Source organism: Crocodylus siamensis, chromosome 4, assembly GCF_052110815.1.
Source record: "Crocodylus siamensis isolate JL-2025a chromosome 4, ASM5211081v1, whole genome shotgun sequence".
Classification (NCBI taxonomy): domain Eukaryota; kingdom Metazoa; phylum Chordata; order Crocodylia; family Crocodylidae; genus Crocodylus; species Crocodylus siamensis.
Genome location: NC_143398.1, coordinates 158,661,980 through 158,685,743, shown reverse-complemented (window position 1 = coordinate 158,685,743; position 23,764 = coordinate 158,661,980). Strand labels below are relative to the sequence as shown.

The following is a 23,764-nucleotide window of genomic DNA, read 5'->3' as shown; positions in this document are numbered from 1 at the left end:
CCAGGCCCTGCCCCTTCCTGTCAGCTGACTCCCCACCGGTTGTCCTAGCAACCAGCACCTGTGACTCTGGCTGCCCTGGTAACTAGCAGCTGGGCTCCCCCCTCACTGCTAGGGCTCTCTCCCTAGCTGTTTCTGCTCTAAGGAGTAGGGCACCTGCATGCTCTGTAACACACCTCCCGCCTTTAACTCCAGACTCACCAAGCCTAGTCTTCATTCTTGCCAGGTGTTTCATCCATCTGGGGCTCTCCTCTTGGCCTTTCTTCAGGCACCCGGCAACTCAGATACAGGAGGTGGAGGTTTTCAGGCACCTCCTACTCGCCTTTTCCCCAAGGTCGCACCATGTGGGATTTGTGCCAGTTACCCTGCCATAAGTAACCCCCCTCCACACATACATTATCCACCCTTGGTAGGATGCTGCTTAGGCCTGTCTTCTCTCCACGTTTTAAATGTTCGTGAGGATGGCTCTTAGCATGGCGTATTCTTCTGACTGAGGCAGCAGGCACATTACTGCCTTTGTTGGGAGTCCGTCTTTCTGCCGCTTCTCTGCCCTTTTCCAACCACCATTTGCAAGATCTTGAATTTGGTTCTCCTGTTGCCTGACTGGTTGGTCCTGCCTGGGAGGTTCCAGACTTGGAGGGGTCACCCGGCCTCCTAGCAATAAGGTTAAGGTTCCTATTTACATGCCCCCCTCTCTTCTCCCTTGTCTGGAATCCCCGTTTCTCCTGGCCCCCCTTCTTCCTCGTATTGTCTTAAGAAGAAATTGGCGTTTATGTTTTGGGTTCCAGGGTGATGCTTTACCTCAAAACAATATGGTTGCAGACTAAGGGTCCACCTCGTCAGACTCATGTTGTCTGTCTTCATGCTCTGCAGCCAGCACAGGGGTTCATGATTGGTGATCAAGGTGAACCGCTGCCCTAACAAGTATTACCGTAGTGTTTCAATAGCCCACTTAATTGCCAAACACTCCTTCTCTACCGTGGTGTAACTTTGTTCCAGCGGGTGTAATTTCCTACTTATGTAGGCTATAGGGTGCTCTTCTTCTCCTTCTCTCTGAACCAATACTGCTCCGATAGCCACATTTGACGCATTGGTCTGCACCAGGAAAAGTTTATTAAAATCCGGGGTATACAAGAGTGGTTGTAGGCATAGCACATCCTTCATCGCTTGAAATGCCTTTTCTGCCTCTGGCGTCCATCTCACTTTGGTTGGAGCCCCTGCTTTTATCATCTCTGTCAAAGGTACAACTACATCCGCGAAGTGAGGTACAAACTTTCTGTAATAACTGGCCAGCCCCAAGAAAGCCCTCACTTGCTTTTTAGTATGGGGTGCTTGATATCTCCGCAACGCCTTCACTTTGCTCAACAAAGGTCTCACCTTCCCACGTCCTACTAGGAACCCCAGGTATTGAGTTTCCTTTTTCCCTACAGTACATTTCTTTGGATTGGCTGTCAGCCCGGCCCTTTTCAAGTCTCACACTACTGCTCTCAGCACAATGGGGTGTTCAGCGCAGTTCTCAGTGTATATAATAATATCATCAATGTATGCTGAAATGTAGCCGCAGCTCCGTGCAACCTGAACAGCATGTGCCGGAATTGGAAGAGACCCCACAGGGTGGTGAATGCTGTCTTTTCCTGAGCTTCGGGTGCCACTGGGCCCTGCCAGTAACCTTTTGTCAGGTCTAAAGTGGAAATGTAGCTAGCTCGCCTGATGTTTTCCACCAGTTTGTCCACTCTGGGCATCGGATAGGCATCAAACTTAGCCACTGCATTCACCTTCCAGTAATCGATACATAAGCAGATTTTTCCATCCGCAGTCGCTGTGGGATTCGCATATGATACCTTTCTCTAGCATCATTGCAATCTCTGTTTTTATCTGGCTTTGGAGTCGCTGGGGAATCCATCTCCAATTCTCACATACTACCTGGCCTGGAGGAGTTTTTATCTGGTGTACCACGCCCTGAGCTTCCCCAGGGGTTCCCTGGAACATCTCCATACTCCTTGACTAGCTCGGCAGCCTGTCTTCTCTGTTCTTCCGACAGTCGTGGGGCCAGTTCTACATCACCTGGCCTACTTCCCTCCATTAACATGGGTCCCAATTCTAACTCCTCGGGAAGAGAGACTAAGTACATACACTCTCGGTCTTCCCACTTCTTCAACATATTGACATGGTATATTTGCTTCTTTTTCTGCTTATCTATCTGGTACACCTCGTAGTCCATGGGCCCCGCTTGGCATATGACTTCATAGGGTTGCTGCCACCAGGCAAGTAACTTACTCTCACTGTCCAGTAACAGAACCAACACACAGTCCCCCACGTCAGACCTCCTTTCCCGAGCGCCTCGGTTGTAATGTCTCACTTGTTGCTGCTGGGCTTCTTTGAGATTTCCTAACACCACGTTTTGAGCTGCTTCAAGGCGTTCCCACAGTTGGATGACGTTCTGGTCTTTACTCTGCTGTTCTTTCCAACTCTCTTTAATCGGGTCCAGGATTCCCCTTGGTTGCTGGCCATAAAATAATTCAAAGGGTGAAAACCAAGTCGAAGCCTGGGGTGCCTCTTACAGCAAACAACAAAGGTGGTATCATTTTGTCCCAAGTCTGCGGGCTCTCAACCACAAACTTTTTTAGCATTTGTTTCGATGTCTGATTAAAACGTTCCATAAGCCCATCCATTTGGGGATGATACACGGCTGTCTTCGGGTGTTTAATCCCCAAAGCTTTACTCACTCCCTCGAACACACGTCATGTAAAGTTTGTTCCCCGATTGGTCAGTAGTTCCTTAGGGGGTCCTACTCAGAAGAATAATCTTCAAAAGTTCATTTACCACCTTTGGTGCGGACATTGTCCTCATCGGCACCTCTTCTGGGTACCGAGTTGCATAATCCAGTAAAACTAGTATGTACTGGTTTCCAGTGCTACTTCAGGGAAGTGGCCCTACGATGTCCACTGCCACCCTCTCAAAGGGAACCTTTACCAGAGGCAAGGGAATTAAAGGAGCCTTTGGAGGCTGCCTTGGGTTCACTTTTTGGCAGATGGGACATGAAGCACAATATAGTGCTACTTCCTGCACCAGTCCTGGCCAAAAAAATCTTACCCTAATGTGTGCTTCTGTTTTGTCCCAGTCCAGATGTCCACCCATAGGGAGCTCACGAGCCACCTTCAATAAGGCCCATCGATATTGCCAAGGGACCAACAACTGTACGACCTCCCCTCCTTCTGGCTTCCCTTGCTCTATCTGGTATAGGAGGTCGTTTCTTACCTTGAACCTCGGAGTTGTCCTCATCAGCTCTGGTCTCAATACCTTGTTGTTTCTTTGGGCGAGGTGTTCCTGCAGCACCCACCAATAATCTGTCTCCTGACTCTGCTCCAACTGAAAATGCTCGTCTTCCCACAAATGGGCGACATCCACCCCTTGTTCACCTTCTCCTTCAGGAGACTGTTCAAGTTTCACCCGCGAAACCCTCAGCAGTCCCCTCGCGCCTCACACCAGCTATCTCTTTTAGCCACTCGGCCCAGTCACAACCCAGTACTACTGGGTAGGGTAAATGTTCCGCGACCCCAACTAGCATCCGGCAGGTCTTATTGCCTACTTGTAGAGTAACTCTCACCCTGTCAAAATCGAGGGAGTCCCTGCACCAACACTGCACCCTCACGCAATCTGCTCTTCCACTCTCCCTTGCCGGTAACACATCGCTCTGCACCATCATCTACAATAAGCCCGAGTCCAGTTATAGCTATTACCCATTTTCCCTCTATTGTTACTTCTACCAACAGTGCAGGTGGCTCATCTCCCGCCTCAGGGTCGACTTGGGCTCCGTATCCGCACATTCCTACCTGCATCGTTGGCCGGAGGCGGATGCTTCCGATCATGTTGACTAACAGGGTCTGTTGTTTTGCAGCTTGATCCAGTAGGCCTTGTACCGTTTGATATAGCTGATCCAAAACTTGTTACCCTGACTCTGGGCTTGGGATTAGTGTCTGTTCTTGTTCCTCTCGCACCATGGACCCAAGGGTTCTCTTCTTCATACAGGCAAACCAGCATCTTATGATGCATACTGCTGTATAAAACTTTCCTGGCCAATGCACCATTGTGACAGGAGTCATGGTGGGCTTTAAACTAGGCTCATCGGGGGAAGGGGAAGATGAGGGCGGAGGAAACATCAGACTGCCAGACCAAACAGCACCCACAACTACAGCCCATCCCAGACCAACGAGCGAAGCGAATAAACAGGTAAGAGATAGGGGCCAGGGAAACACTGGGACTAGGAGGTCAGTACACACACCTACAGGAGGCCTCAAATGCCTCTACACAAACGCTCATAGTATGGGTAACAAGCAGGAGGAACTCACCCTCCTGCTGGCTGACACCAGGCCGGACATAGTGGGGATTACGGAAACATGGTGGACTCAACGCATGATTGGGCGGTGAATGTCAAGGGCTATAGGCTGTACAGGAGGGACAGGATAGGAAAGAGAGGTGGGGGCGTGGCACTCTATATTAAGGAGGAATACACATCCTTGTCAATTAGCAAGGAGTCGGGGGAGGGGCACTCTGAAGTGCTCTGAGTTAGAGTACAAGGCAGTCGAAGGGAAAGAGACTTAACAGTGGGAGTCTACTACAGACCTCCCAACCAGGGAGAAAAGCTTGACCAGGAATTCTTGGGTCAGCTCACAGAGGTAGTGAAGGCTAAGGATGTGGTAGTCATGGGGGACCTGAACTTCCCAGACATCTGCTGGGAAGAGCAGTCAGCCAGGTCTGAACGCTCACGTAGGTTCTTGGACAGAGTGCGGGACCTCCATCTAACCCAGGAGATGCACAGCCCCACCAGGGGAGACCCTTGTTGGACCTAGTGCTGGCCACAGGTGATGACCTGGTGAGGGGCTGCTGGTACTCGACCACCTGGGCGACAACGATCATCACCTGCTGGAATTCACCATCCAGTGCAAGGTGGCAAAGGCATGCAGTAAGGCAGCGGCCCTAGATTTTAGGAGGGCAAACTTCAATGAGCTAAGGAGGATAGTTGGAGAAGTGCTGAGGTCCCAGAGGGGAGGGGAGCCAGGTGTCCAAGGAGAGTGGTCGCTCCTTAAGGAGACGATCCTCCAAGCCCAAAGGAAGGTAATCCCAATGAGGATCAAAGGGAGCAGGAGAGTACACAAGCCTCCATGGCTCACCAAAACATCTGAGAATGTCTCCTTGCTAAAAAGGAGGCTTACACCCAATGGAAAGAAGGGGTCATCACCAGGGAGGACTATTCTGCAGTTGCTCGGGAATGTAGGGGGGGTAGTTAGGAAGGCCAAGGCAGAGATGGAACTGGGACTAGTTTCCCAGATTAAGGACAATAAGAAGTCCTTTTTTTAAATACATAGGGGGTAAAAAGAAGGTCCCGGGTAATGTGGGGCCCTTGCAGGACGCGTTGGGAAATCTGCTTGTCACACCAGACGGCAAGGCTAACATGTTTAACGATTTCTTTGCCTCCGTCTTCCTAAGAAGGGACCAGAACAGCCACCTCCCTACTGGGCCCCCCTTGGGCCCTGGGGGAGGCACACCTGGGCCACGGGTTGGTGAGGATTTAGTTAGGGATCTTCTGGAGGGGTTGGGCGTATTTAAGTCAGCTGGTCTGGATGATCTCCACCCTAGAGTTCTAAAGGAACTGGCCGAGGTCATTGCAAGTCCCCTGGCACGGCTTTACGAGCACTCGTGGTGCTCTGGTGAAGTGCTGGAGGACTGGACGAGGGCCAACGTGGTTCCCATCTTCAAAAAGGCAGGAAGGCAGACCTGGGAAACTATAGGCCGGTTAGTCTTACCTCGATCCTAGGCAAGCTGTTCGAGAAAATTATGCTGGCACACATCCACGAGCGGCCAGCAGGGGACCGCATGCTTAGGGGCAACCAACACGGGTTCATCAGTGGCAGGTCTTGTCAGACCAACCTGGTGGCCTTTTACGATCAGATCACCAGATCATTAGATGCAGGGGTAGCAGTGGATATAGTCTTCCTGGACTTCCGGAAGGCTTTTGACACTGTCTCTCACCCTGTTCTCATTAAGAAACTGGGGGGCTGTGGTGTAGACACCCACACAGTCAAATGGGTCGCCAACTGGCTGGAGGGCCACACCCAGAGGTGGTAGTGGATGGGTCCTTCTCAACCTGGAAGGACGTGGGCAGTGGGGTTCCCCAGGGCTCAGTCCTCGGGCCCGCACTGTTCAACATGTTCATCAGTGATTTGGACGACAGGGTAAAAAGCACCCTGTTCAAATTTGCTGATGACACTAAGATGTGGGGGGATGTGGGCACACTAGAAGGAAGCAACAGGCTACAATCAGACCTAGACAGGTTACAAGGGTGGGCGGATGAGAATAGGATGGGTTTCAACACAGACAAGTGCAAGGTGCTGCACCTCAGGAGGAACAACCGGCACCATACCTACAGGTTAGGGAACTCCCCTCTTGTCAGCATGGAGGCAGAAAAGGATCTTGGGGTCATCACTGACTCCAAGATGAACATGGGCTGGCAGTGTGGGGAGGCAGTCAGGAAGGCCAACCGGACCTTGTCATGCATCCACAGATGCATCTCGAGCAGGTCCAAAGAGGTGATCCTCCCCCTCTATGCGGCACTGGTCAGGCCGCAGTTGGAGTACTGCTTCCAGTTCTGGGCGCCGCACTTCAAGAGGGATGTCGACAGCATGGAGAGGGTCCAGAGGAGGGCCACTCGTATGATCAGGGGACAACAGGGCAGGCCCTATGAGGAGAGGCTACGGGACCTGAACCTGTTCAGCCTCCAAAAGAGAAGGCTGAGGGGGGGTCTTGTGGCCTGTTATAAACTAGTCAGGGGGGATCAGCAGGCATTGGGGGAGTCACTGTTCTCCCAAGCACCGCCAGGAGTGACCAGGAATAACGGTCTGGCAGAGGGTAGGTTTAGGTTAGATATCAGGAGGTGCTACTTCATGGTCAGGAACCAACTTCCAAGCAAAGTGGTGCAGGCTCCTACCCTGGGGGTTTTTAAGAGGAGGTTAGATGAACATCTTGCTGCGGTCGTTTGACCCCAGTATTCTTTCCTGCCATGGCAGGGGTTCGGACTAGATGATCTGCTCAGGTCCCTTCCGATCCTAGAAACTATGAAACTATGAGTACCTCTTCTAGAGTCTTCCTATCGGTGACTCCACCCTCCTGTTATGGGCCAACCGCCTGCTTACTCACCTGCCATGCCTTGATTTTAATTGGTTAATTAATAAATATAATTAGCAGGAGGCTGCCCTTTTTTTTTGCCCCAGTGCCAGGGGGCGCTATCTGCAGCTCCTTTTCCTCCCTACACTGCAGTCCAAGCCTCGCAGATGATACTGAAGTGGTTTTGACCTGGACCTTGCTGTAATTTGGCCCTCCCCTTGACTTCCCTGGGCTTCCACCGCCCTGTCTCATCCCGTGCCTTCTTGGTGCTGTGCTGCCCCTTCTCGCTCTGGGGCTTCTCACAGCCCCCTCTTGCCCTGGGGCTGGGGCCAGTGCACCCCAAAATGCCACGCCCTCTCTGGCATCGGCATCCCCATGCTACCGTGGAGCCCCTATGAGGCCTCCTCCAACCCCTAATAGCCTCACCTGGTCCTCCAGTGTTATAAAACTACAAACAGAAAACTCAAGCCCCTGGGTTATAACACAAAAATCTAAGACGCCTGGCAAACCAGCATTCAAATACTTAGCAGGGAATTCTCCACCCTGTATCACAAACAGAAGCTGCTTGTGCCATCAGGCTTCTATACTCTGCTTGCTCCAGCAGAGCTCCCTCTCCCTTGGCTGCCAGCACAGCACTGCCCTCCTGGCCTCACTCCTGGGGTTTATATGTGCCAGGCCCTGCCCCTTCCTGTCAGCTGACTCCCCACCGGTTGTCCTAGCAACCAGCACCTGTGACTCTGGCTGCCCTGGTAACTAGCAGCTGGGCTCCCCCCTCACTGCTAGGGCTCTCTCCCTAGCTGTTTCTGCTCTAAGGAGTAGGGCACCTGCATGCTCTGTGACACACCCCAAAGCCACACATGTGTGTTGGGGGTTATTCAGAGAGGATTCAACCATAAATTTGTGGTTTCTAGTGGCATAATGTGGGGGAATATTTTCTGCTTTTGCTAAGGGGAATGTTAAACAAAAACTCTTTGCCAAACGCATTCATTTTTTTCATGTAAGTAGGCAATTCTTCCAAAATATTTAATCAAGTCCTACACAAAATGTTTAAAAAAGTACACAATGCAGCTGCACATATCTGGTACTTCAGAAATAGTTTCAATTTCCACTTATGAATGTCTTTCTTTTCTGTATTAAGTGCAGTTGCTTTGTGCAGTAGGACTGGCCATAACCTCTAACTGAAGGCTTCTCTACAGTCCTCTACTGTTTCTTACCATATAGTTCACAATTTTTTGCTCTTTTATAAAGTATGTCAATGTTCATGCATATCATATGCATGAGCTTTATGTTTGAGTTCCCTATGGCACACATGTGGGAAACTAGCAGTTTGGGTAGGCCATTCCATGATCCTATAGCAGAAAATAACTGCCTTTTGCTTTTTCCATATTACACGCTGCCTACTGGCAATGTTTTTGTTTTCTGATAATAAATAAGAAGGATGCACCTGAGTTCTGATCAAGGGCCTTCAACCACCACCACCACCACTGCTGCCTCCGCCCCCTCCCCCCAAGTCATCACCATCACTCCAGCTGTAAGTGATATCCCACCAAAGCTTGAGTGCTTTTCAGTTTGCATGTAGGCGTTAAAAGAGTCTTAACGGAAAAACTGCTGCTACTGACAAATAAAAGCAGTAGAAAACAAAAGCTATTAGGGAAGAATTATTTCATTTGGAGTGAATGGTAGTGACCCTCCCCTATCATAAAATGTTAGGAGCAAGTGGTACTACCAAGGTCCCTCATTATGTGAGTATTAAAGAACAAAACCCACAGCAGTATTCATGCTATTGTTTCCAAACGGAAAAATAGCCTATTTAAAGTAAGCTAGTAAGTAGTAAGGTCTGCACCAACAGGCAGCAAACACATTCTAGTTCTAGTCCTGACTCCTTGCTCTGCAGGCTGACTGGCATAAGAAGCAATGTGGAGTATGAACGTTGGTGGATGTGCAGAGATAATTCATGCCTCTTAAAGAAAGACTCTAATGTTCTAGAATTTCAAGTCTAGGCTTTGTCAACTAAAAGGAAGATAGCTGCATGACCAAGTAGGAGAGAAATAATTATAGTGAGGAAGAACAAAACTGTTCCTACTGGCCACAGTGAGATACGTATCAACTTCTTGATAAAAAAAAAAAAAGAATGATTGCCTCTTCTACCTTTAGGAGAGCGAAGAGGTTAAGAAAAAAAAGGATTTTATCTGTCCTAACCTGAATTACTGTGCTGTTGGGGCCCCACATGAGGCAATACACCCAACAGAAAAAAAATGTAGATTTTACACAACAAAGTGCCGGTTTCATGCGTTAAGGCTGATGCACATGGTTTCATTTCCTGGGGTGATGATTATGATATGAAAGACATACTCCAGAGTATTTTTGTTTTACCTGAAACACTGTAAAAACAAAAGGTTCTGGAATAGATCCAAATATAAACCTGCAGTGGCAACATCAAACTGAATCACCACAGTAACTGTGCAAGTATTGCTCTACAAAATGCAAGAATAATAATAAAAAAGAATGAATAACAACAAACATTTCAGAAAAGTTATTGTGTTGTCTTGGTTATATTCTCTAAGAGGAATTCCCAAGAGGAAAAAACATCTATTATCATATTTAAGCCAAAACCCTAAAACATAGAAAAAAACATGTTTTATACTGTGATTGAGCAAACTTTCTTACTTATGGAACACACACAGAATCAAAAGCCAATAAAGGCAACAGCACAAAAGGGGGATGCTGCTCAAGTGTTTTACATGGAGTGGGGTCATAATAATGAAATCCTCAGCGCACACAAAAGTCAACTGGATAACAAAGAAACTTAATCATTTTAATGTGGCACTTTAATGATGCTGCTGATTTGCTATGTCAATTCAGAGATAATGAGCCCCTAATGCTACAGATGTTCAGCCAGACTAAAAAAAAAAATAAAATAAAGAGCTTTTCTTGTATGCCATTCCCTAACTATCCAATTAAACAAATTGTGGAAGCATATAAATACTTCACCAGGTTTTGACAGCTGTTAATAGGATTTAGAAGCTTGAAACACTAAGAACAAAAAGGAAGTTTATATATGTATATGCTGGATGATAAGGAATATTTTGAGGCTACCCATATTTTACAAATATTAACTGATGACTTGTTACATATTGTACACAACTGTCTCTACAAACTGACCCTCAGATCAACATATAAGAGAAACCTGTAAGTACAGTATTAAGTTTGATCTTTACTATCATTCAGAAATTGTGATTTTCTTATCTGTACTGGCTTGAGAGTAGAACAATTGTATGCTACAAAAAATTGAAAGTCCCAGAAGTTTATTAACTAAAATGAACCGCAATCCTGAACGTCTAAAAATAAATGCACAGCAATATTTATGGATAAGACCAATATAAGGTGTGTATACTATAATTCTATAACATAGGAAACATTTCTAATTTTTAGCAGATGAAAAATGTAAACAAGGAAGACAAATGCACAATCATATCCCTGGAGAGCTGCATATAGTTCATCCAATAACAAAATAGAAATTACATGCATGTTACTTTGTTTTCATTTTTATGTTTTCTTAAGGAGAATGCACAAAGAACAATGTTCTAGATCAGTGGGAGCCAACCTTTTTGGAACAGGTGGCACAAGTTAAATTAGCCCCACACCCTCCCCTATCCCTTTCCTTGTCCAATCTTCTCCTCTGCTTTCTACTCCCTGCCCAATTTCTTGTTGTGTTGCTTGTCCCCTCCCCAGTCTGCCATGTGCCCACACACAAACGCTACCTGTGCTACTAGTGCCACATGTTGGCCATCCCTGTTTTAGATTATGTTTACTTAATATTTTACAATTATAATTTTTAACTTACTACAAAAATAATTTTTCAATGAATTTTATTACAGGTAAAGGGAGTCAGATTACCAGCCGATATGTATCTACAAAAGAGTTAATATAGGCAGAAATACAATACCTTTCCCCAACATTATTCTGCTAGTGCACCTATAAGAATCAATTCTAAGAATGATAGAGAAGTTCAAGTCTCCATGGCCCAAGTCAGGCCTTGTCTTTTTAGCTGGAAACAGTGATAAGGCCATAAATGTCTGGGATTATGCTTTTGTGAAAGGATCATTTGTCCACCAGGAACTGAAATGAGTTCTTCAATGAGCTTTTCATATGCTTACACAGTATGTTTATGCTGCAATTAAGGTATTGTAAGCAGCATACTAAGGATAGTTAATTTAGGTAACAGGCAACAACAGTAGTAAAGAATTGGAGACACGTAATTCAGCACGGGCTACCAACCTACTTGTGTACCTTCTGTGTTCTGCAAGCCTATACAGTTTATATTGAATTCCTCTGAACAACTATCACCATCACTACCAATCTGGTCTTGATTCACTGACAACTAGAGTTTGAAGGTTTCATTTCCTATTAGCAGTTCTCAGAGCCATTTGCTCTGTAACAATTTTTCTATATTTCTCAATGCGATTTTCTGTCCATTTCATTTAAAACCTCAAGAGTCTCCAATCATGTTGTCTCATACCTTGGAATGCAAAGGGCATGGCTAGAGCCCACTGCACAGACAGTTCCCATAGATGTAATGGTCCTTTTTATGCCATTACAAAGTAGATCATTTTCTAGCACCCTAAAGCTGCATTACATTGCACCACAGATTGGGTATAGTGGTAGAAAGTTGATGTTTTCTCTCTCAGGTGGTCCAAGCACTGAGTCAGTGCAACTGAAGAACTGGCATATAAAATTAATCTTGTGATCTATGGGCCAGATCATCTGGTGTATTTCTCATTTTTAGTACTGTAGTTTAGCATTCATATTTTACAGTGATAAAAAATAGCAATCCACTGCTCTTATATGCTACAAAAAGCACAATTCAAAGGTAGTTCCTAAATTAACCAAAGTAGTATGCACCTGGTGGAAATTTCATTTCTAAAAATAGGATAGAAACTTTCATAATTCCCCTGTGTGGAATGCATGTTCTATGCTAATTAGTCTCTTTGTTTTTATTCAGACTTCAGACAAAAATAGAGAGAAATCAAATTGAAATGCAGCACTTGGAGCAACAGAAAAATCAGGAATCATTTTCCAAACCATTGAATGCTTAACTTCTACCTATTACATTTTTCTCCCTAGTAACAAAGTTTTCCTGCCATCAAAATATAACCTTTTTTATGGTACAACACAATTAATCAAATTAACATAAAATATAAAGAAAATATGTTCTAGACTCACGTGAACCAGGAAATTGAGTTAAATTTAATTTCTCAGAGGTTTTTAATCAAGACAAACATTGTATTTTTCCGCCTCACAGAGACCCATAAATTCATATTTGACCTTATGCCTTATTGTTTTAAAAAGTACTACCTGATAATTTTATATATCATCAATTGAATACCATACAATAATGGTCCAATATTTTAAATGTACTTTCACTCAGAAAGATTCCCAACCATTTTGCAAACTGTTATGACCGACTTAACTATAGAGGAATTGTGCTGTCCAAAACTAATTACTATCTTAAGTTTAAGATGTCAGCTGTATAGCAACACCAATGTCTATATTTCAGACAAGGAAATGGAAAAGAGTATGTCTAGTTGACACTATCAAGGGAAGCTGGGTGAACAGGATTTAATTGCCAAAGATGGAATTTTACTTACCAAGGTTAACATTGCTACACTGAAAAGTACCATGGTTTCCTTTAATTATTATAAGTGGCAGTGGCTTTGCTTTTGTATCTCAAACAAAAGTTGTTACCTGCAGTTGAATAATACTCTCTAGGATCATGCACAGGTGTGGATTAACACTTATTCAGAGGGAAGAGTATCCTGTACTGCATTACTTGAATGTCTGAGTTTTTCTTTGAGCTTTCCCATTTAAATACTGGCCCAAGCCAATTTTGTCCAATTTGTGGCATATGCTGGAATTGTCTTTCTGAACCTTAGTGTCCTTTGAAATCTCCCTTTCCTAAAAAATATTCCATTCAGAGATTTCCCTTTTGTTACTATTTAGAAAATACCTATATAAAACATTATCTAAAATTAAAATTCCTAATGTCCAGAAGGTCAGTTACAAATCACAACCGTTAAATCAAACTTCAGTAAGACAGTTGAACCAGAAAACATCTGGACGTAACAGTCAGAATGAAAAAGGTCACATGTTAAATTCAGATTATTCAATAATGTTTAAAGGTTATACCAAGGCACATATTACTAATATGATTACTCAGGCTTGACTATCTTTTGTTACCTGATTTAAAAAATGCCTTTCAAAATCCAAAAAACTTAAAGTGCTACTTTGCTAGACCTCCCAAATATATTTTCAAATGCTATTTATTGCATCACTATACAATAATAGTATCTACATTGTTATAAAAATGTTAATTCTAAAATGTTTTACAAATGATGTGCAATATAGAGAATAGAGGAACAGCTCTTATACAGAGGTTAGCACCAGTAGACAAAGTGTTGAGGGAAGGGAAAATTGTAGTGAGAGGAATTGGGGCAAATTTCTGCTTTTATTTAAAACACCAGAGGTAATTTAATGCCTATGAAGAGAGGACAGGAGCTTGATCTTTAAGAATTTGTTTAAAAGATCTAAACTCAGTAAACTGCATAAAAAGCAATTTATCTTTCTAAGTGGGATGACAGTTAAGTCAGATGTGCCAGGATTTTAATTTATAATGCTGGATAGTCCGGAATTTTAATCCAACCTCTCCAGATTCATTTTATTGCAATAATAAAATCCACAAAATATTTTTTTTAATTTTAAACCAAGTGGATTTATAACTATATTCACACATCTTTCCAATGACCCAAACATTATTATACCTACCCTTTAAATTCAGTCCTTTTGTACCCTATGAAGAGCAAGTCTGAGGATGAACTGAGAGAGAAATATTAGGGACTCCCCTCCACTATCATGTGTCTAAAAAACAGATTCTTGCCAAATATGAAGAGTATGATGACTTCATAGAGCCATTCTCTCATCTCTGCTCCACAAATATTATACCCTGAATAGAAAAAACAGGTCTTTTAGTCTAAATTTCAGTTCAGCCAAAAGAATAAATATGTATGTTTTAATTTCACAGAGTTGTTTTACATGGCTTGGTGAGGAACACACAGTGTGAAGAGAGCAAAATGAGCATAAGTATATATTCACCCCGAGAATTAAAAATGATTGTGAAAACAATCTAAAATCTACTGAGTAACACAATGTGTCCTTTTTAGTCTGTGGCTTGCCTCTCTGACCAACTATTGCTAGCATAACCATATACTTAAAGGGAAATTTATTTTCTTTCTGTAGGTTAAACTAGTGAACAAACTAGAGTAAGGAAACCACTGCACACTTCTACTTATTTCAAACCATGAAGATAATTTAGTTTTTATAACTCTAAATCCGCATTGCACTGGGCCACACAGTAATGTGTGCAGTTCACCACAGTTTGGAATTCTATATTGAAAACATTTGAAACTGATCAATGCTTGTTAATATCATTAAACTGTTACCCTATTTGGCAGTATTCCTTTTTTCACAGAACAGTCCTGTACAGCTACAACAAAGTAGAGAGGCCTTTTGTTGATAACGTTAGGGAGATGTGCCTTTTAATTCATACACAGCCACCAAAGTACACAGACTTGACACAGTTAAACAGTACAGACTCCTTGCCTGGTTTTAACACTTACAGAAATCCCCTGTTAAGTGAACTTCTGCAGCAAAAGTACTGCTGATGTTGTAAGATAACCCCTGAGTCCTATGAGCAGCAGGGCTCGATCTGGGCTTGGGAGATGTAATATTCTGATAAAAAACGGCACTTCCTTTTCAAGCAGATAAGTGCGTGTGCTAAACAGCACCACTGGAACCTCAGTGAGCGCCTAAGCGAGGGTTTGTCAACCTCTCCTGTCTCACTCCAGCCTTTTAACCACCCCCTTTCACACACCTAAATGCAGCAGCAATTAGCATCCATAAACCACAAATGTGGCTTCTATTTCTTTTCATTTCACAACCATGAAAGCTAGCTAACATTCATAACATTGAAAAAGTTGTCTGTCTCAACTGATGAGGGAATTAAGAACTGAATTATAACACTTGTGCTAGACTTTTTTCCACAAAAAACCCTGTAGTTTTAATTTTTAAATTAAAGACTCTTCAATTAAGTATGTGGGCTGCTCAAGGCCATAATAGTAGGGGATTTAAAGAGGAAGGGGAACTGCAAATCCTTCCCCTGATATCTGCTTCATTGCTTGTCTCTTTTCTCACTAGTTACAGGAAGTGCCATGGGAAGAGTATTTTTATGGTTGCAGGCGGGCAGACAGCATGTGCGTATAGCATACAAATTGAATTCTCTTGGGGCAACAAGGGGTTTTTTTGCCCTTTATTGAGTTTTTTTTATCATATTGCTATCACCCTCAGTCTACCTGTAGTCTCTATATTATGATCATCACAGTAAGTAAGTCCACCTACTTGAGCTGCACTGTTTGAAAGGTTGAAATTCACCCACCCTGTACAATCTTACCTTTCAGATTATTAGACTCCTGCATGTAAGGCAGACAGAGAAACATAATAAAGTGTTTGTATACCCATTATGGATATATAAATTTGAAATTGTTAGCTACAACCTTGAAATTTCTTGCAACGGATTTTAAGTGCTGCTGATTGATTCTTTTATTTTCTATTCAGAACAGTAAAGAGTGATAGGAAAAAGTCACAAAAATACCAGTTCTGATAAGGTCAAATATTTTTGACATTATAACATAATTTATGTATTACCTTTTTTTTATTTTCTCTAAAGTCTCACTAAGGCTCCCTAGTCTCTTCTTCTGAAGTTATCTTAGGAACTCTGCTAATTCATTCTACAGTCAGACAATACACAGATTAAGTTACATGCATGCTTCACAACTTTTCAAACCATAGCTCCATGACTATGGAGTCACCCACAATAACAACACAACATTCATAAGAACTGAACAAACTTTAAGAGATTAGTGATGACTGTTGTCAAGTGTGGATAGCTTAATTACAGAACAAAAAAACAGGTAGGCGTAAAGCAGCACTGAAGAAAAAGCAGTCACAAAAATATTTTGAGAGAAAACACTAGATTGTCAAATGCTTGATGATATCACTATGCAATTATATAGTTGCATACTATGATTGTGGATGATCTTCAGCCATTTGCAGTTCATCTTTCTGGCCTGTATCTTGATCACAGAATGGTGAAATCAACTTATTCTCAAGAACTGCCATGGACAGGAATGTTTGCATAAATTATGAAGATAAGGAAAGAGACTTTTCTGTACGCCTGTGATGAACTTATGTCAACAATGAACATCTTGTCCCTTCCTTGCCCCAACACACACCATGAGGAAAAGGAATGAGAACTTGCCCTGTTGTAACTGTCCACTGTGGATAGTTAGTGGCCTGGTGGGAACTAGTTTGAAGAAGTAAATGGAGGATGCTGTTCTGAAGGCTTATAGGGCAACACATAATATGTTATGAGTTAAGCAATCAACCAAAGTACAAGGATTATGACAGGGCTATAATGTAGCAAGCCATGTTGTCTTAAAAGCCTAATTTTATTACTGGTAATGAAAAAAAGAGCCCCTTTTAACAGAGAGCAAGAGTCTTCATTCCCTTTTCATTGTTTTGTTTTTCAAAAGGTGGCACCATCCTATCTGCCACTGAACTCTTCTCTGAGCCAAGACATGCCATGATTCTAGTCTCCCTCCCCCATCCAGCTGTAAGTAGAGCCTTGGGTCACTGGAGAACAGAGCTGCGGTGTGCATTAAGTGGATTTCCTCTGTGCAGCTTGTCTGGGGCTTTCACACCCTAGAGACTGGAATCGTGTCATTGCTACTACCCTAGACCCTCTCCACCCATCAGGATAAGGATAGCATTTGAATTCATAATACTGGATCATTTTAAAAAAATAAAACTCCCTATAGATAAATGTTTATCCTTATGTAAAGCTTTTGAGATGATGAAAGCATTGGAGGATGACCACAGGATGTTCAGGAATGAGTATACAGGATGTCCAGGTAACATGCATAATACCATAAATTTAAAAAACTCTGGACTTTTAAAAGAGCCAGCAAGAGGAGACTATTTCCCCACTAATTATAATCGACTTCGATGGTGTTGTAGTTCCCACTGTATCTCCGGAGGACCCTATATATCCATTTTTACTACATCTAATGAATCTTTTTCAAGTTGCCTCAAACCCAAAAAAATACATACCGAGCTGGGGCAGGATGGTGGTAGAATGTACATTCAGTTAAATGGAGCTAAGATGGAGACAACTGTTGACTCACAATAACTGTTTAGTAATTAATTTTCATATACCTGGTCTGCTACGCAGGGGCAGATCCAGGATTTCCCAAAGAGGGGTGTAGGAACAACAACCTACACTGCAGGGGTGGCTGCATCCTCCGCTCCCAGCTTCCTCTGCCTCACCAATATTGGCAAACCATATGGCAGGAACCTCCAAGGAGTTTTTAAAGTCCTAAAACAGGTGAAAATACTCCCTCCCTTCCTCTTCCTGCTCAGAGGTGGCCCCCTCCCCTCCTGTTTCCCTCTCCCCTCCCCTGCCTGTCCCTGCTGCATTCTCCATGGTTGGTAGGCAGAGAAGTTCCAGACCCAGCTGGGGAGGGGACAGTAGCAACAGTGTGACTGGAGAGCTCCCCCCACCCTGTCTAGTCACAGCATGGTGAAGGAGAACCCTAGTCCTTGTTCCCATCCCCAGCTGAGCCCAACCCCTGCTCAGCCTGGCTGGCTCTGGAACTGCTGCTGCATGACAGGCAGGAATGGGTGTGGTGCTTCTCTGCCCTCATGGCAGTGGGGAAAGGCAGGCGGTGGAGAGGGAGAAGGAGTAAGGATGGTGCAACCAGGTGGGAAGTAGGAGTTTCTTTCAGCAGCAAAGGGAAGGGAGAGCTTTTTCACTTACTTTAGGGACTTTAAGAAATCCCTGGAGGCTCCCATGGTGCAGTCCAATCCAACAGTGGGGTGCAGCTATGCCACTGCACCCACTCTGGATCTGCTCCTGCTGCTACATTTGGAATTGTATAGGTGAAAGCAAAAGGTGAAGCTTTCAATGAATAATGGAGCATCAAGTCCATTCACAAAGGAAGTTGTGGTCATGGGGGATATAAATTACCCTGACATCAACTGGGAGGAGCAGTCGGCCAGGTCTAGCCAATCACGAAGGTTCCTGACGTGCGTACAGGACCTATACCTTGTGCAGGAGGTACTCGTCCCCACTAGGGAAAACGCCATATTGGATCTGGTGTTAGCCTCTGGGGATGACCTGGTGGGGGAGGTGCTAGTACAAGGGAGGCTAGGGGACAGTGATCATGAAATGATCCAGTTTGCTATTCAGAGAAAGGTGGGGAGGGTAACTAGCACAGCACAAATGTTTGACTTTAGGAAAGCCAACTTCAATGTGCTCAGGGCAGTAGTCAGGGAGGCACTCGGAGCCCAGGGGATAGCTAGTATGGGGGTCCAGGAAAGGTGGTCCTTCCTCAAGGAGGCTATCCTTTGGGTGCAGCAGGACGCAATTCCTCTGTGCAGGAAGCCGGGAAAAGGGTCCAAGAAACCTTCATGGCTGAGTGTGGATATCCACGCTGGCCAGACGGCAAAGAAAAAAGCATACTGGGGGTGGAAGCAGGGGGAGGGACAAAGGAGGAGTACACCTCCCTGACCCGAGCTTGTAGGGATTTGGTGAGGAAAGCTAAAGCAGCACTGGAGCTTAGATTAGCTTCTGGGATTAAGGGTAACAAAAAGTCCTTTTTCAAGTATATAGGTAGCAAGAAGTTGTCTCAGGGTAACATTGGACCCCTATAAGGCAGGGCAGGGCAGGGCAGGGCAGGGCAGTTGGGGATGGACATGCAAGAGAAGGCAGAACTCTTCAACAAGTTCTTTGCCTCCGTGTTCCTGTCCGCTGACAATAGGGTGCTCTTGGGTGACAGCGTAGAGAGGCCCGGGAAGGATGCGAGTCCCCCGACTGTTAGTTCAGACCTAGTTAAGGACCACCTGGAGGGCTTAGATGTGTCCAAGTCAGCAGGCCTGGATGACCTTCATCTGCGGGTGCTGAGGGAATTGGCTGGTGTCATTGTGGAGCCATTGGCATGGCTGCTCGGGCCAAGTCCCTGAGGACTGGAAAAGGGCCAATGTGCTCCCTATTTTTAAGAAGGGGAGGAAGGAAGAGCCTGGCAACTACAGGCCAGTCAGCCTCACTTCCATCCTGGGGAAGGTCTTTGAAAAAATTATCAAGGGCCACATTTGTGAGAGTCCTGCAGGGGAAGTGATATTGAGGGGTAACCAGCATGGGTTCGTGCAAGGCCGATCCTGCCTGACTAACCTGGTCTCTTTCTATGACCAGGTAACAAAGAGCTTAGATGGGAAGGAGGAAGTCAATGTCATCTTCTTGGACTTCCAGAAGGCCTTCGACACAATGTCCCACCCAATTCTGGTGGGCAAGCTGAGGGACTACAGCATTGATGAATGCATGGTCACATGGGTGGCAAACTGGCTCCAGGGGCGCACCCAGAGGGTGGTGGTGGATGGGTCGATGTCGACCTGGGAGGGTGTGGGCAGCGGAGTCCCCCAGGGCTCGGTCCTTGGGCCAGTGCTGTTCAACATCTTCATTAGTGGGATGAGGGAGTGGAGAGCACCCTGTTCAAGTTCGCTGATGCCACCAAGCTGTGGGGTAAAGTGAATACACTGGCAGGCAGGGACCGCATCCAGGCAGATCTGGATAGGTTAGAGAAGAGGGCGGATCTGAACAGGATGCAGTTCAACAAGGACAAGTGCAAGGTGCTGCACCTGGGGAGAGGGAACCAGCATTATGGTTAGAGGTTAGGGGCTGACCCTCTCAGCAGCACAGAGGCAGAGAGGGATCTTGGAGTCAGGATTGACTCCAGGATGAATGAGTCACCAATGCGATGAAGCAATAGGCAGAGCCAACCACACCTTGTCATGCATCAACAGGGGCATCACTAACAGGTCCAGAGAGGTCTTGCTCCCCCTCTATGCAGCACTGGTCAGGCCACAGCTGGAGTATTGTGTCCAGTTCTAGGCGCCGCACTTCAAGAGGGACGTGGAGAACCTGGAGAGGGTCCAGAGGAGGGCCACTCATATGGTTGAGGGCCTCTGTGGCCAGCCCTATGAGAAGAGGCTGAGGGACCTGAATCTCTTCAGTCTCCACAAGAGGAGACTGAGGGGGGATCTTGTGGCTGCCTACAACCTTATCAGGGGCCAGCCGCAGGGACTCGGGGAAAGTCTGTTCACCAGGGCCCCCTTGGAGTCACCAGGAACAATGGCCACAAGCTGAGGGAGGATAGATTTAAGTTAGATATTAAGAAGAACTACTTCACTGTAAGGGTGGCCAGAGCCTGGAATAGGCTTCCCACAGAGGTGGTGCTCTCACCTTCCCTAGAATTCTTCAAGAGGAGACTGGATAGGCACCTGGCTGGGGTCTTATGACCCCTCCTACCCCCAGTGCTCCTTCCTGCCCATGGCAGGGGGTTGGACTAGATGATCTGTCTAGGTCCCTTTTGACTCATTGATTCTATGAAGTCAATTTGACTTGTATCAATCTATGCTTAGTGAGACAAAAACATGTCACCTGAAGCTGTAAGTAGAATCTACAGCCAATGCACTATACAAATAGAAATATTCTGTGCATCTCCTATCAGATTGATGGTTCAGGACTGTAGGTAGAACTGTGAAGTAGACATAACATTCTTGTAATATAAGACAATGTATATTTTGATGCAGCTTTTTGGGTAAAGTTTGTCCTATGTATCTCATATATTGAAGATGATCAAAGAGGAGGGATTATTGCAGTGTTGTTGTGGATTTATATTCTGGATCAGGGGTGCTTGACACCTGATCTATGGGCCAGCTTGGGCCTCTGGTGCCCCATCATCCAGTCCATGGGAAGCCTCACAGACTGGAAGCCCCATGGACTGACCCTGTATGCTAGATTGGGCCCAATCCTGATACAGAAAGCTAGACAGAGGTGGCATGGGGCCCTGGGCCCCGATTGTGGTATGGAGATGCAGGGCCCCAGGGCCGGGGCTGGGCTGAGGTGGCATGGGGCCTGATTCAAGCACTCATGAGCCAGCCAAGGGCATGCCAGGCTCGATCTGGCATATGGGAACAATCCTGGTACACAGGGTCCAATCTGGCTCATAAACCATCCCCACATGGCTTATCTGGGTCTATGGGGCCAAAAGGCTAAGCCCCATCATTCTGAATCAATTTAGAATGAATCAGTGGTACTCACAGTTTTGGTTACATGGGTCCGATGAATAGCACTGGGCCGGTCTGTAGGTCAGAATGGCCCCATGACTCTAGGGTCCCATGCCATCTCTATGCAGCAGGGACTTGCTTTGGGAACCCTGCTCTGCTTCCGTGTGCTGGGACTGAGCTCTGGGGCCCCATGCTGTGCCCACCCAACCCCTGTGTACTGGGATCAGGCCCTATGCACACAGGAGCATAGCCCACACGGATCCCTACAAATCTGTTGGAAGCCTCGTGGGCCAGATGACCCAGCACCAGGAGTGAGATCTGGCCCATGGGCCAGAGTTTGGGACCCCTACGATGAATGATAATTCCAATAGGGATGGAGCTTACTGAAGAGTGAACAAATATTGTACTAATATTAATAACAATATTTTGGTGTGTAAAATTATCAAAACCATGTTTTTCAAGATAATTTTATCACATACAAAAAGACTCAGAAATTCTACTAAAATATAAAAAGGTAATGTATATAACAGCAAATGTCATGATAAATATTGTCTTACAATTGCATAAAATACATCTCATTTAAATACAGGTTTTCCTTTTCATAACATTTCAGAAGGGCAAAGTACCTATAAAGACTGGGAAAGAACAGGAGGGAAGGGGAGAGTCAAGTAGTTGATAGTCCTAACTGCTGCCATGATACTAAGCAAAGGGCACAGGTGTAGGTTCCAGGCCAGATATTCAAAAGCACTGAAGTAGTGCAGTTGCTCAAGTCCTGCTGATTTTAAAAAGGAATTAGGTGCCTACTAACTTGGTCACTTTAAAAAAAATCCAACTAGGCATCTGTTTATACATGTATAAATGCATTTGAAAATGTGACTCTCGGTCCTAAGCAGTCCATTTTTTTGACAGAAAACTAAGCCATGTTAGCAGCACATGGTATATAATCAGCTTATATTTGCAGTTTCTGTACTGTACCTGGATAAATGGAGGACTTCTGTCTTTAAGGCAGTTAGTCTGAACCCTTTCACTAGTTAAGCACTGAAGGTTGAATCCTATTTCACCTTCACAAGCCTAAGCAGCACTTCCATTGCCTCACAATAGTAATTTATGGTATCTTAATCAGTTTGAATTTTGGGAATGTGTACTGGGTATAAATACTGGAAAGGTGCAGGGAGGAGAAACCCTTCCATGTTTTAATTAGAGGGGTTGAACTTGTAACATGCTTCCTAGCAAAAATCTCTAACCATCACAGTATAGGCTAAACAATGTCCAGAGCATTATTCGGTTTTCCTACTGAAGCTAGCCCATTGCACCTTGCATTTAATATTCATTAAAATAGATAAAACATTAGGATAATTTCTGACCTATCAGAGGCAAGGGCCAGAGATAGAAACAGAACTCCACCCCAACAGGGCAATTGCCACCCTCCCTCTAGTTGGCTCTGCTCTTCACTGAGCCATCATTCCTCTGGCTTGTTCTTTTCCTCCTGAACCCATATATCTTCCCCTCCAGCTTCTCAGTAGGCCAACTTCAAAAACAGAACTTGATTGTTCTAGAAAGTACCTACCCCATGGGCTAGTTCTGGGAAGTGAGAAATTTAAATTTAAAACCCCTCTGATTGAAAGGGATCTAGAGTCTGCATCCCCTACACCATGGACAAGTGCCATTACTGCTAGGCTAGTGGGCTAAGAGTAGAACAGCTCTCCCTCCCAGTATTCGTAGTTTTTCTGCAACTAATGTTTTGTGATTAATGCACTGTTAAACATGTGCCAATGCATGCATGCAGCCATAGTATATCTTACTGAACATGTTAAGAAAGGAGATGTAAGGCAAGTGTAGCTATGTGAAATGCAACGTGTAAGAGATAAAATTGCCATTAGATGGCTACTTACGTGCTACTTATGTGGGTGAAATTGAAATAGGAATTAGCTCTAAATTTATATTTTTTTAATGCCGTAAAAGTTAAAATGTCTCATTTTAATCTAATTTGTTACATTCATATTATATAAAATACAAATAATGCCTAACTTTATTCATGTGGCTGACCAATTCAGAGGCAATATTTAAAATTGGTATGAATTATGCAATTCTTTGCTCAAAAACTATCAACCAAAGCCACAGGAATAATTTATCTTGATACTAGTACCATTCCATGGACATGCTATATTTGAAAGGCAATGTGAAACCAGTAAAAAACAAAAAACAAAAAAACCCAAAAAAAGCCTTTTCCTCAGTATATATTACCACATCCTCTGCCAAGCAGCATTTTTCACCGTCTGTGGTCAAGATCTCACATAAATGACATGCTCAACTTAGAGTAACTGGAATGTTTATTAATGCTGTGATTTCAGTTTATGAAGTTTTAAATAAA

At 44.6% G+C, this 23,764-nt stretch overlaps 1 protein-coding gene across 2 annotated transcripts in view; it reads right to left on the bottom strand.

Moving 5' to 3' along the window:
- Positions 1 to 23,764, bottom strand: part of IKZF3 (IKAROS family zinc finger 3) — a 68,479-nt gene that overhangs the window by 30,700 nt on the left and 14,015 nt on the right. The window lies entirely within an intron of this gene.